Below are 13,416 nucleotides of genomic sequence, written 5' to 3'. Positions count from 1 at the left end.
TAAATCAATTAATCAGGGCTCACAGGGGTTCTGAACCAGAAAGTACAGGGCTGATCTGGTCTGTAATAGGTCCTCTCTGTATATATTATGGCTGTTAGCATGGTGTTCTTGTTAGGCTCCTAACAACAGAGGCAGGTAATTCTGAGTATTTTGCCTGCTCTTGAAATTCTTCTCCACCTATTGAGTTGCCTTGTCCAACCTCAGTATGAAGGCATCTTGTTTTGTTCTATTTGACTGGCTTCACTTGGAAGCCTATTCTTTTCTGAATAGGAAACTGAAGAAGTGAATCTGAGAGAGAGTAGGGGGTGGAAGAATTTAGGAGGAGTGGAGAGAGGAGAAATTATAATAGGGATGTATTATATGAGGAGAATCTATTTTCAATTAAAAATAAAACACTGACAAATTTTTATGTATATGTGTTTTTGCTGCGTATGTCTATCCGAATGACATGTGTGGTTTATATGGAGAGGCCTGCAAAGAGCATCATCTCATGCAGAAAGGGAGTAACAGATGCTCGTTGTGGGTAAATCTAATGCTGCTTTATTCAAATGTTATAATCTGTTTTCCTAGATCTGTTTGATGTAAGACAAGCAGATCTTCAGGCACCAGCTTTTGTTGTATAAACTTTTTACCCAAGTTATCCATGATTGTTTAATATAGATGTTTATGACCTTTCTAGACAGAAGAGAGGTGGGCAGGGCTTTAGTTTCTGGACTTGGAGTCTGAGGCAAGGACCACAAGGAGAGGGAAGATAGAGAAAGAAGAAGAAGGCACCACGGCTAGGTGGATCATAAGCAAATAGCCATGAGGGCTGAGAGTAGGAGTATTAACAGTACAGGCAGAACATGGCATTTGATTCTTGGGGTTACTGACAGGGAGGTAGACAAGATAGCATAGAATATATGTCCAGCTTTAATGCTCTAAGGCTTTTCATAATACAAAGATTTCATGTCTTTTATTTGGGAAATGAATGATTCAAGGTAGGATAGAAACCCCCAAATAATATTTACCATGGCAGATGGTACCACATAGGACCATATAAAGTAACTAATCCTCTGCAAAAATAGCAAGTGCTCTGAGCTGCTGGGTCCTGAGCTTCTCTCTAGCACGTCAATGGCTTAATTTAATAAAATAGGAAATAAGATATTTCAGACATTAATTTAATTTGTCTTTTAAACACTACTTATTAGAAATGTACTTTGGCAATGAGTAAATTTGAAAAAGTGTTGCTAAAGACATTTTCCAGATGAGGAATATATGATGTACATATAAAAAGACCTAGTTTTTATCCAAAATGATGCAAAACAATGACAATCATTTATAATAAAAAGCAGTAACAGTAATAATGAATAATAATAGTAATACTAAAGCTTATAAAATCACGTGTAAATATTATGGGTAGTCTGTTAAAGGTCAGAGTGAAAGCCTGTGATTCACCAGCAGCAGGTAGAAAGTCAGAAAAATATAGTTAAAATTTTAAAAATACAGTATGTTTTAGTGAAGGATAGAAAGAATGGTTGGCATTATTTTATTTGATATTTAAATGAAATGGAAGGCTATCATTCAACAAATGGCTGCAAGTGCATTTTCAACATTGTTAAATAGTAAATCTATCAAAGTGAAATGAGTAGCTATTTTAAAATGGAAGAAAATAACCAGCTTTTGTAGAGTTCTTAGAAAACTTTTTCAATACTACAGAGAAAATCAGGGCAGCATCTTGTGAATCCCTGTGTATGTGCTCTGAGGACATGTTTGTAGATTGAAGGTGAGAATGATTACTGTGAGAACAGTTGGAAGAAGTGAACTTTAACGGAGGAAGGGTCAGATTTTCCTCTGAGAGAAGAGGGATGTAGAAGGATAAAGAGTGTAGGAAGAGAGTACAGATGGGATGTAAATGGTTTGGTAAGTCTGATTGACATGTAGGGGTTTATGAGTCTTCATAATATAGCATATCTAGTGTGTGATGTACAGTTCAAACACAGACAAAAGCCCTCATGACTAGGCCAAACATAGAGGTGGACTGAATAAAATAGAATTCAGCAAGTGAATGTAAAGAAAGAAAATCACTTTTTTCCTGGTATTTTCCAAATAATGTCACAGGTTAAGAAACATGTCCTCCTTACTCTGAAGTCTTTAGAACACTTTCTATTTCTGTCATTAACAAAATTCATTCCTTAGATCACAACTAATTTCCTTTAAATTTCACTCCTTCACTATAATTTTAAACCTTAGCTTCTTTTCCTTAAGCCATTATTTTGCAATTCTATTCAAGGCAAACAAAGTCTTTTCTAATAATTCTCAATTTTCTTCTACTTGTTCCATATTCATTGTGTTTTTCTTGGGTTTACCTCTGTTACCTCAAAGTTCCATCACACAAAGCTAAACACGAGCTAACACAAAAAAGATGCCCACTAGATGTGTGTGGACATGGAGAATAACAACAACAAAAAAAATAGAAACTTCTTCCTGAGCATTGGGAGCTCAGCAGACTAAAAATGAACAGCTAGTTTTACCTTGTCAGACATGGGAGAGGAAGCCAACATTGCAAATGATTTTCTCACAGTTCTGTTGCAATTGCTAATATATTAGTGATCCTTCAAATAGAATTCAAGCACTATATTTTAATGGTAGGAGCATATCTTATGAATCAATAATTTAAATACTATCACACATTAAATCTTCATGAACTGCCTCCTGTATCTATTCACTTTCTATCACTAGGTGTGGATGATGTGATTCCTAAATTCATGAAAGTGTTATGTTATTATAATCATCATAAAGACAGTTTCTCAAATATGACATGTGCCATATCCTTCTAAGCACTTACCTATTACAACCCCAAATTGTTGCAGTACCTACATTACTTTTACACATGATAAAATAACAGTATTAAACTCAATTAAAAATAAGAAAACTAATTCAAATGGATATCTATTAATAAAGGTAGAAGAGGGGTAAGAAGAGTTTATATCTTAGTGATCAAATGCTTCAAATGCATAGATACAGATTTTGTACATGTATTTAAACTAGGTGTCTTAGAGTAAGAATATTACAATTCCAGTTGATTTCAGTTCCAAGGTAATTTATAAGACTCAGAGCTATAGAAACTCACTTCATTGTTGAAAAATAATTCAAAATTATATCTCCACATGCCAAGGAAAGCATTCAGCCATGAACATTAAATTGAAAAGGAAAAGATGTTTTTATTTCCTAGGTTCTTTCCTTCATTGTTAATTTTTAGGAACAAAACCTTAGACCTTTCCTTTGTATGGTTTGGGTGGAGACTTTACACTAAGATCACTCCTTCCCGTATTCCATTTTGGGTGAAGCTTCTCTTTATGCTTCTTATTACTTTCAGCACAAGCCTTGGGTCCAGCATCAAATTTCCAGGGTACATTTAACTCTGTACTTTGTATTTCCCTTTACCCTTCTTGCTCTTCCCCACTATAGAGCTTCATGAATGTGATAGCTGGTAACTATGGAACAGAGTCAATATTAAACTGCATTGAAATCTCCTCCTTTAAGAGGATTTAGTCCAACACTTTTAAATTTAACCTCAATGAAAATTTTAGGACAAAGGCAGAATACAGTCACTTTCTTTGATAAAATATCTCAAGGATGGTCTCAAACCTAGTAGCAAATATTGTTCCCTTTCTAGGACACTTTGAAGTGAAGCTACATAATCCACATTGCTGTCTGAATTTTTGTCATCCAAGGTCCTATTAGAATGCTTGCGTATGGCATTCAATCAGTTTTCTAGCCCAAATTCCTATGTCTTCCACATTCGTCCAAAGAACAGCATGGTTAAGCCTGTCATAGCCATAGATAGCTGGTACCAACTTCTGTCTGTCTTAGGTACTTTTCATTGCTTAAGGCAACATGAAAAAAAAAAACATTTCATCTTGGGGATTGTGGTTGTAGAGGGATAGAGTTCACGACCACCAGAATGGGGAGCATGGCTTTTCAAATCTGTAGGGGCTGCTCTAAATGCTTACTAAATGGTTTAGGTGAAAAACTACTTCCTCCTATAGATAAGATATCCTAGAACCCACAAGTAAATAAGTGTTTGAGTTTACTCTTTATTCACACAGTGCTCAGGTGTCATCCCATCCAGTCTAATTCTGTATTTCCAAAGTACAAAAAGGTGCCCATTTTTTCTTTATAGTCATGCTATTCAGTGTATTTCCCTGAAAACTATTCTTGAACTGTTACACATGAGTCTACTGGGGAGACTGGTTTTTTTAAAATCATATAAGGAAAAGACCAACAAAAGAGGAGGACAAGTGTTACTAGAGTATTTTAACTTTATAACCAAGCTTTATAGAAAATGTATTAGCTAGTTTTATGTTCATGTAAGGGACTCAGCCTCAATATATAAGGTCGAGATCAATCAAGGAAGACATCAAATATCAACCTGTGGCCTTCACATGAAAGAAGTACAAAAGAACTCCTACACATGTGTACAGCATACACACATGTTTCCATGTGAACACACATATAGAAGCAAAACACAGTTGTTACTATCTATTTTTAAGCTTCCTAAAATATGCTTTTTTCCTTTCAAAAATTGTCAAAGGTTCTTTGCTGTTTTATTTTTCAGTCATTAAACAAGTACACACATATGATGTTAATTGTTAGGTGCTTTTACAGACCCTGAGAATAACACAGCAAAAAGAAAAGACAACCCACAGTTCTTGAGGAACTTGAATTCTAGTAGGAAATATAGAAAAACATGCTAAAAATAATATGGTACTGACCAGTGAGATACAATGAGCAACAGGCCTAAGAGCTATTCAAGGAAGTGGTGACTAGGAAAGAGCTTTGTCTGTGACATTAAGCCACATTTCCCTGTACAAATATAAAGTAGATGCTGCCAGGAAATACCTGATGTTGTGAATTTATGCCCCTGACAAAGGTTGGGATGACACATAGTGAAGCAAAACCCCAACATGGGTGGTGTTGTAATGGAGGGAGAGAAATGTGAAATATGAGAAGATTAGTTATGCAGATACAGATTGTGGAAGACTGTAGCATGGTAATACACTTCCTTGTTTGTTAATAGTTAACTTATGATTACCAATTCCAACTTTACTACAAATGCCCCCAAACTATCACACTAATTACTTCATGTTATTGGATCATATGGATATGGTGAGATTCCATTAATCACTACGTTATAACTGAACACTTAGGTTATATGATTTGGCCCAAGTCCAGCTTGTATTAATTGCCAGAGTGGAAAGATCCACCTTTTTACTGCTTCAGTCAAATGACAGTTAGTAGCAATTAGCATTCACTGAAGATGATACAGGATATTGAAAAGTATAATCAGATAAGAAATTTGCATTATTTTCACTGATGTAATGTATTTTGACATGTGTGAAAACTTGTAGATGCTAAAATTAATCTTCTGCATGTTTTTAACTATCCCAGGAGAGCTATTACAAAAACAGTAAGTGGTTATGCTAGTAAAAATAATGTCACAATTTTAAAGCATTTCATTTGAAGTAAATAATCATTTCACAGAAGATATTCAGTGGGTATTAAAGTGAAAATGTTACATAGATTCTTTTTAAAAAAAAGCACCAGAGAGTTTGGGAGTGCATTGCACTGGTAGAGTAGGTACTGGGTTCAGATTTAGGTTCCAACCACAGTACTCTATTAAGGAAAAGAACAATCAACAAGATTTTTTATTTATAGAGGAGCCCGCCATTGTTTCTTTTCAAAGAGATTTCTTACTATGACATGTAGCCACAATGTTGAGGGCTCCTGATGCTGCTGCCACTTCCATAATTCTGAGCTTCGAATTTCATTGCAGTAGTTACCAATTCCATTGCTCATAGAGAAAAGTCCATGGATCCCTTCCCAAAGTACTGATTTTGGCGCTGCTAAATTAAGTGCAAGGTGTTATGAGAGAATCCAATCATATTGTAATGTTATTCTCTCCACCGTCCTGGGACTCAGATGAAGACCTTAGTTATCAGCTTTCTTTAGATAAGCTATAGTAGAAGAATAATAAGACCTGTATATTTATGTAAAATAGAGTGGACATTTAGACATTAGTTTAGTAGAAAATTATAAAAATGTTCCCTTAGGCTATAGGAGCCTGCGAATCATTACTGCATAAAAGAATTCCAAAAGAACAGTAGTTCAATCTAATTTCTTCCATTGCTTGACTTTTGGGTTGATGTTGTAGAGCAAAGAGAGACTTTAAACTATCATCCTCTCTATCAGTTAGTATTATGTATGTAGCATGATAGAACTGTCATGAGAGCCTTGCAAGGAGCCTGCTATCAATGCAGAGGAATAACTTGTTAGCATTATTAAAAATATTGAGTTCCTATAGAAGCATCTTTTGTACTAACCCCGAGACTCTAAATCCTTGTGTCCTCCTATAATGGAGACTCACACATGGCTCTCCCAGTATCCCTTCCACTGAAATATTAGTTCCCAGGCTCCATTTCTTTTCTCACTACCCCAAAATATGAAAATAAATGTACTTCTCAGTTCAACAGCTCAGGTTAGTTCATATTTTGGGCAAAGTCAAACATCTTTACTCTTGCACACTTGGGCTTCCATTTGGAGATTCTCTTGTTTATGATGTTAAAGATGTTTCTATTGTTAACTTTAGGCCCCAACTCCAAGCAGAAATGCCTGTTGTTCTTTTTTTTATTTTTTTATTTTTTAGATTTGTTTATTTTATTTATATGAGCACATTGTAACTCTTTCCAGACACACCAGAAGAGGGCATTGGGTCCCATTATAGGTGGTTGTGAGCCACCATGTGGTTGCTGGGAATTGAACTCAGAACCTCTGGAAGAGCAGTCAGTGCTCTAAACCACTGAGCCATCTCTCCAGTCCCATGCTTGTTCATCTACCCCAGTTACCTACACAAATCTTCATTCCACTCTCTTCAAGTAGTTAACTTCTATTCCTAATTTCTTTACTTATTTCAAGCTGTATCTCTCAAAATTCAAAAAACCCAAGTCAATACCAATGTTTTATGACTACTGTATTTTTAATAAATTATTTTGTTTACTTACATTTCAAAATTGTTTGCCCTTCATGGTACCCCCTTCCTAAGTTCTTCACCCCATCTTCCCTCACCCCCTGCCTCTTTGTGGGTACTCGTCTACCTGCCCACTATCCCTTCACCTCATCCCACCAGCATGCTTCTTCCCTGGGATATTAAGTTTCCACAGGTTTAAATGCAGCCTCTCCTACTCCATACAAGACAGTGTTCTGCTACACATGTGCACGGGGCAACAAGTCAGTCTGTGTATGCTCCTCGATTCTTGGTTTAGTCTCCGGAAGCTCTGATGGCTCTGGAGTAGTTTGATTTGCTTTAATGGCAACACTTGGATTGGTCACTAAGACCACTGGTGTAAGTGTGCTTATATCTGGGCAAATCATAGGAAACGTGTACTAATTAATTACTTGTCATCGTGACCAAATAATTGAGAAGAAAGAAATTAAGATTGGAATTGACTATTATCTTTATAAGGACACAGACCAACATAGCAAGGAAGCCTGGGCACCAAGAGATGAGGCTTTGTGCTCACATCTGAGTATATCCAAAAAAAGAGAAAAGAGAGAGGAAGCTAGGAGAAGGTTTTTGTTTGTTTCTTTACTTGTTTGTTTATTTTTTAATAAACCACACGGTCTATATACCATCAATCACAGACCCCACATATGAATAGTTACAAATCTTCAAAACAATGCCAGCTATTAGAGATCAAGTGCCATCTGGGAAACCTATGGAATATATCTTGTATCAAAACCATGTCATCAATTGCTTTGAAATCATTAAGATCAAGTTAACAATAACTGAATGAGTAAACAGAGAGTCTAACTTGGTATAGGAAAGCATTCCAATTGCTGGAGTCAGTGTGCTCTGAGATCCCACTCTTTACTTCCGCGGCATTTTAGTTAGCTGTTCAAGGCCTTCAGTCATCTCTTCTTACAAAGAATGTATACCATTAGATATAAGATTAAATGCTTGGCACCATGTAATGGATCAATGTGTAATCAATAACTGCAAAGTTTCTTCCCTTACTTTAGTCAGCAAGTGTTGCCTTTTAAGACCTTGAATGCTTCTTAAGCCATTTTGTATAGGTATATAAAAATAGCAATTTGTATTTCTGTGTGTGTGTGTGTGTGTGTGTGTGTGTGTGTGTGTTTATGTTTTAAACATATATTGACTATTTCTGTCTGTTTGGATTTAAGAACTGAGTAAAATGAGGTGAGGCCTGGAGACAATACATTTAATGTCTTTCAATAAAGAAGCTGGCTTCAATGCTCATGGATTCTTGCTTCACATACCAAAGGAACTCTTCAAATGTAGGCAGAACTGAGATAGTTATCAAAATGCAGAAGACAGATGGGCTTTCCAATTGGCATACTGTAGAGGAATTAAAAGGTAAGAAAATAGTGTGGTGTTGGAGGAAAGGTACTGAAGCAATTTCATGCAACATCTGGAGCTGGTTGAAAAAGGCTGGGAGTCACTCTGTATTACTTAGGAGCTTGACCTCTGAGAACATCTTATTGTTCTGTCTAAAAGAATCCCAACCTCAGCTTTCCACAAAATAAGTGACATACTCACACTGGCATGTGGCCTCTCCTGGGACTTATTAATCATCTTTCCACGGTTTCCCAGAACCTATCTTACCCAGATATCATAGAAACCTTGTGCAACAGGATCAACTTATTTTGTTCTGAGGAGAATTCTTTTTCAAACTGTCACTCAGTGAAGAAATGTCATAACACAAAACCAGGGGATGAATCTTGCTTTCTATGGGATGTGTTTTGTCCACATTCTCTGACTTGTTGACATCACACAGATTATTTTTAGACTGAACCTCACCCCTCACCCCATTTTAAAATTGTTTCAAGATAATGTATGAAGTTATCAGTCCTGAAGGAGTTCCTTATGAAAGAATAATTATGGGGGTTGAGGATTTAGCTCAGTGGTAGAGCGCTTGCTTAGCAAACGCAAGGCCCTGGGTTTGGTCCCTAGCTCTGAAAAAAAGAATAATTATTACTAATGTAATAATTATTAGATACATAAGGAAACGGGATGGAGAACCTAAAACAAAATGTTTGTACAATGAGTTGATGGTAACTGTCTAGCTCTTACCCTTGCCTTGCATTTGCAAGTTAAAGTGTTGTTTCCTCTTCTGGTGTAATAGTCTATCTTCAGACAAGGAGTACAGGTTATGCACTGCAGTTGAAGGAACAAAGACATAGATAAATCAGACTGGAGAGTCCTGGGAAACCCATAGGTTATATTGTCTTGATTTAAGTGATCACAAAAAGCAAGGAACCCTACCCTAAACCTCAAACAAAGCGAAAGCAAAGACTGATTCTTACAGTTGTCCCCAGACTTATACATGTGACATGGTAAGCACAGAAAAAGACTTTAAAAAAACATACTATTCCTAAAGATTACTAATTAATAACATACCATCTAAGAGATATCAGAATGTTCATCTAAAACTGTTGGTTCTTTAGGACCTACTACTTGAGGAATTGGTCTCGGATGAATATAAATTCTGTGTGTATATAATGCATTCAAATATGCTAAGTATACACATAAATTATGGTGAGTTATGGATTATACTCTTACTGTAAATGGTATCAAGGGCAGCTGTATCCTGTTTATTTTGAGTGCATTTGTATCCTGTTTATTATAATTCTGCCAATAGTGTGCTTTCCGTTTCTTAAATGGTTGACTACTATGCTTTCTTACCAGGATGATCTGCCAATCATCTAGTTAAAGCAACAAAGACAGGGCTATAATACACCTAAGTCAATGTCTTAATTGCACATTGCTTTTATTTTCTTCAAATATCAAAACTTTTCTGTAAGCATATTCTATAAATACACATTTTTCTCAGCTGAGTTCCCATCTTGGCACAAAAAGACATTGCATAGACAAATTGAATCTGAGGTTAATATCAATAATGTGGACCGCAGCCATGCAGAGTTTTAAAAATCTGACAATACCCTTGTTCTCTGAGCAATTTCTTTTGTTAAATATAGACATCTTGTCAGTAAGAAAGCCACTGCCAAAGACCACTAAAACTCAGGGCTGAGCACTATTGATCCCTTGTACATTAATTTATTTTATTTACATCAGTGAACACTACCACTCTTTTTTGACTTACGATTGACTCAGTTTTATTGTATTTAACCTTTAATTTAAAGCACTTATCGTTTAATAACCCACACATGCTTTCTCATCCATTTGAACAAATAAGCATTTTTTTTAACAGGAAGAACTAGTTTAGAGAGTGGATTTGTCAAGCAGCACAGGACCTCTCTAAGCAGTCCACTTTGTGTACCAGCAGACAAGGCATTGCCGAGTGGGAACCCTAGCACCAGTCTCCAGGTCTCAGATGTGAGAACTGTGTGCTTCAGCTTCTGCTATAGTTTCGTAAAGGGGCTGAGCCCAGAACCAATTTTTCTTATGAGGTGTTGGAGGAGGCCAAACTCAGAGCCGTCCTCAGAGCTCTCAGAGGCGGCACTCAATAGCTCATGCTGGTTCTAATGAAAAAGCGTGATAGTTGTGGTTTTTAACAGTTAGTGCAGTTAATTGGATAATTATACCCAGAAAAGCAATGACAATTCAAAATAGCCAGGCGTTTGCATCCAGAGACCCAATCCATCATAGATCAAAAAGATTCTTTAATGCTAAACATGTACAAAACTCTTATGGTTATGTTCCTCAAACAAATACAGCATAACTAGTTACAGTGTATTAGATATCATGAGTAACCTGGGGAAGGTTTATGCAGTAGTATGCATGATAATATATATATGCTAAACGCATATACTATACCATCTTATATAAAGTACGTAAGGATTCATGGCTTTTGATTTCCTTGAGGGTGTGAGGTAGCCTAAAATCAATCGCCAAATGATTCCCAAATCATAAAGTGTCTGTTATCTCCTCTTCTGTCATCTTGGCATCTATAGCTATGGCTTGCTTTTGCTGCTCATAGTGCTAGCCAGGAAAAGAGCAAAGTTAAAATTAGAGTCATAGTTTCAACTAAAACCATATTGGTTTTACATCATCATAAAATACTAGGTTTAAGACAAATTTAAGACTTGAGCTGAGCAAAGACTCATCCCTTTTTCTAGAATATTTCATTTGTTTAATATACAAACAAAGATCACATTAAGACTGTACTTGTATGAGATTCCTTGGTCCTGTCTTGTCTTTGAATTTCATTATGCCTCAGCTTATCCAATGCAAGGTAGGAGACAGTGCTTATTAACACTGCCTGAGGTGTAGGCATCAGAACAGGGCTTCCTTGGCCCTCCATCTGATTCTCAGTCTTGTTGGGGTGAAAACATATCCAAACATAGAAGGAGTAGTTCAAAGGCAAAAGCTGCAGTAGATATCAACAGGCTTCTCAAAAGAGGCCAGGCTCTCTAGATGTCTGCTGCAAGAGCCAAGTTTGAAGATTCAAGTTGGTATTAAAGCTTCTCATGGTGTTCCCTGGAGTCCCTTACCTCTAAGCTCTCAGGTGATCATGGACTAGGAAGGTTAAGGCTGTTTTCTTCTTGGAACACACTGGTTGGCTGAAGTTGGTACTCATTGCACATTAGTGACCTGATATGACTGCTCACGTTCATGCCACCATATGAATGGTGCCTCTTCAATTGAGAAAAGGGTGTGGTAGGGTTCTGCCCTCTCACTACCATGCTACTCTTTACCGACCCTGATTATAGTTGACATGCGCCACCTGGAGGTTACTTGGAATGAGTTACGAATTCTGTGTCTATGGTTATCTTGGGGGGAGTCCATGTACAAATTTTTCTTTGATTATTTGATATAGTTTCATTTTCTGTATTCTAAGTTAATAAATTATATACATTATATATATATATATATACGAAAAAGTCTTCTAAAGAAATTTTTTAAACAATAATGACTACTACATTTACAACAGCAATCAGTACAACTTTTACGACAGTATCTTTTTGCCGCCAGCCATGTATTTAGAATCATATGTAGGGACACAGAGAACAGAGAAAACATTTTATGTTTTATATCCTTTATTGTCTGGGCTCCCATAATCCATGTAAAAATCAAAACATTTTCTTAAGTATATTTTTCTTATTATTGCATCGACATTACAGATACGTTTTGCTTCTGTTGCAGTTTTTACATAACTCTATAACTAGATAATTGGGTCTTACTGATGATAAAATCACATGAATTTTAAAGTGCCTTACGTGAGTCCCAGTGTGACATTTTTCAGGTTTTTTTTAAATAAGGAAAACATAATGCAATACCGAAATGCTAGGTTTTCAATTAAATTTTTTATATTTTTAATATTTGGTATCCAGGCCAGTTTTATTTTTATACTTGGGTGACATATACTCCAGATGTTTTATAAACTCTCATATTTTAGTTTGTATACTAAAACTTATCCATTTATAAACAGTTTCTCTGGTGTCTAACAAACAGAACAATAACAATTGCCTTTATCACTTTGTACAGTTTCTCACCCTACCATTCAATGTCAGAAGCCTCAATATTGATATAATCAAGTGAGATTTTAAAATGATATGAAAGAGTAGGTTGATATTGTCAAGTTCTTGTTGAATAAAGGAAGTATTCAGTTTGATTTCATTGTAGGTGAAATACTCTTTGAACTCTGTTTGCTATTGTGACTTTTGTTTATCTGACATATATTGCTCTTGCAGTTGATATATTAAGGGAACTCTGATCATCTAAGTAAATAAAATGGTAGCATAAAAATTATAGACACTTTAAGACTCTTTGTAGACAAATAAAAATGGCTCCTTAAATTCTCTATATTCAGTTTCGCATTATGTTTTTATGGCAAGAATAAATTCAAGGTAGCTGGTTCGGTTTAAGGGTCTGTTTTAATTGGATTAGGTGCTATGGTGGGGTTTTCTAAATCTCATGATTTTTAAAAGCATCATCCTCGTTCCTTTCTTTGGCACTTTTTTTTCTTTCCAAAGAAGATTTTTCCAACCAATTTTAAAGAACAGAAACTCTATCTACAGCTTTAGGCCTTTAACATCGGTTAAGTGCAAGTTTCCCTAGGCAGAACAATAATTAAAGAGATTAGTGTTGATAAGCTCCTCAGAGGGTTTCCCCATTGAAGGTTTTCAGAAGAAAGGGCGCTGAACTCCAAGAAAGAAAGAAATACTGAATGAGGAGTCTTCACTCGCCTCACCTTTTTCTGAGGTTAGACTGTAGAAACTAAGTTGCACAGTGTTGTGTAGGGGAGCTTGTGGAATTTTCAGGCACATGAAATGGCTCCCAACTCTACAGTGTAAACGTGCAGAGGGACTTCTGATCTAGGGAATTACAAAGAAGTCTAGTAGCCTAAAAGTGCACATAGTTTCAGAACCTAAGAAATGCTACACATAGAA

The sequence above is a fragment of the Rattus norvegicus genome, chromosome 4, assembly GCF_036323735.1.
Source record: "Rattus norvegicus strain BN/NHsdMcwi chromosome 4, GRCr8, whole genome shotgun sequence".
NCBI lineage: Eukaryota > Metazoa > Chordata > Mammalia > Rodentia > Muridae > Rattus > Rattus norvegicus.
The sequence above is the reverse complement of the archived record's forward strand: the minus strand, read 5'-3'. Positions refer to the sequence as shown.